The sequence below is a fragment of the Macrobrachium nipponense genome, chromosome 39 (assembly GCF_015104395.2).
Source record: "Macrobrachium nipponense isolate FS-2020 chromosome 39, ASM1510439v2, whole genome shotgun sequence".
NCBI lineage: Eukaryota > Metazoa > Arthropoda > Malacostraca > Decapoda > Palaemonidae > Macrobrachium > Macrobrachium nipponense.
In genome coordinates this window covers 21,991,620-21,993,880 of record NC_061099.1, presented here as the reverse complement: position 1 = coordinate 21,993,880, position 2,261 = coordinate 21,991,620, and positions in this window count along the sequence as shown.

The window sequence follows — 2,261 nt, the reverse complement described above, 5'->3', positions numbered from 1 at the left end:
ACAGGTGTCAAATTAACTAATCCCGAGTTTCATGTATACGCGAGCATACAAAGAAATGTAAACATGACTTGAATTACAAAGATTTTAAAATTATAGGCCAATCCCCTAACGAACATCAATTAGCTATTTTAGAATCACTTTTCATTAAACAACTCGTTCCGCAGTTAAACACCCAGTCTTCCTCAACACCTCTGTATCTCTCGTGAGTTCAAGTCGAAGCTGACTCGGCCCGAATTGTCACTCGATCTGTGCTTTCAGCACCTTATGGTATTGACTCCTCCCTACTCTTGTACTATCATTTTAATTTGTTAAACTTTTTAACTTTTAGTATGTATTCCGAGTTTATGATTTTAACTTTTGTTTTATCTTTTTTTTAGCTTGATAATGGGACTTTTATGTCTTGAAACGTCGCGACAATAAAGTACAAATAATGGAAATAAAGGATTGTCCTTCACCCCTTGCATCGACTGATATATATATATATATATATATATATATATATATATATATATATATATATATATATATATTATATATTATATATATATATATATATTATATATATATCTATATATATATATATATATATATATATATATATATATATATATATAATCAGTGACTTTTTATAATATTCACTAATATAATTCCACAAAAACCTTTTAATATCTACTAGTTTCTATGCCTTCGGAATAAGTTACTATATAAGATATATATATATATATATATATATATATATATATATATTTACTCTCAAGAGAATTGTAACCGATAAAAGATTCGTATGTATGCGCATATACATATATATGAATATATATTATATATATATATATATATATAGATATATATATATATATATATATATATATATATAGTAGGTATATATATATGAAGATGAAAGGTCAAGAAACAGAAGGTAATATAGGAAATATACTATGAAAGATGAGTTTAGTTATAAAAAAAATAAGTTTACAAATAAATAAATCAATGATTAAATAAATAGATGGAAATGTAAGTAAATTACTAAATTACAAGGAAAACTTTCCAAGGTAGTAATGCATTGCATCTTCACTTGAACTTTTTTGAAGTTTTAATTGAGCTTTTGAGTTTCCAACTGAACTTTTGAGGATTCAATTGAACTTTTCAAGTTTCATTTGAACCTTTGAGGTTCAAATTGAACTTTTGAAGTTACAATTGAACTTCTGAGGTTCTAATTGAACTTTTGATATTCCAAAATGAACTTTTAAGACCTAAATTGAACTTTCGAAGTTCCAACTGAATTTCTGAGGTTCAATTGAACTTTTGATGTTCCAATTGAACTTATAGAGCTCCCAGTTGAACTTTTGAAGTTTTATTTTAAATTCTGTGGCTCCGGTTGAACTTTAGAAGTTCCTACTGAACTTCCCAAGTTCCAACTGAACTTCAGAAACTTCCTATTGAACCTCTGAAGCTCCATTTGCCAAGAATCCTCCTCAGGGAAACATGTAATAATCTTTTCGATTTCAGACATAATTCTTTCTATTTCAGACATACAGCCATGGGGGAGAAAACGACACTGAAGACACTGCTCTCAATCATTGTTTTCTTAACCGTCTCCACCAGCTACGCAGCAGCGACGTCAACCGAACAAGTGGAAGAAAGTAGACCACACATCATTCTCATCGTAGCGGACGATTTGGGTGAGTTATCTTAAAGGTGTTCATAAACTTTTATTTAATAGGAAAAGAGAGGTTCAACCATAAGAGGGAATTTTGCTTGATTAATGGTTCTTACTTGTTCTGTCCCATTGGATTTACATGATGGATTTAGGTTGTATTTTGGATGTCAACCTTTCCTTCATTTATATAAGTTAGATAAAAAATTGATTTAGGTATGTATGCATGTTTGCATGTATGTAGTATGTATAATGTATGTTTGTGTGTATATATATATATATATATTATATATATATATATATATATATATATATATATATACAAAACAAAATTCAAAACTCATTCTTTGCCGCATTGACCAAGAAAATACAAATGAAATGTAGGATTTGGAGCCAGTCTATTTTCGTAACACGACTGGATTTCTCTTTCAAGAACTTAAGACATTTTAATTTGAGGAGATACCGTAAAAAAAAAATTGCCAATTTTGATAAGCTATAGAGAGGATTTTGCCAACATTAAACATTCACCTAAAATTTATTATTATTATATTATTATTATTATATTATTATTATTATTATTATTTTATTATTATTATTATTATTTAGA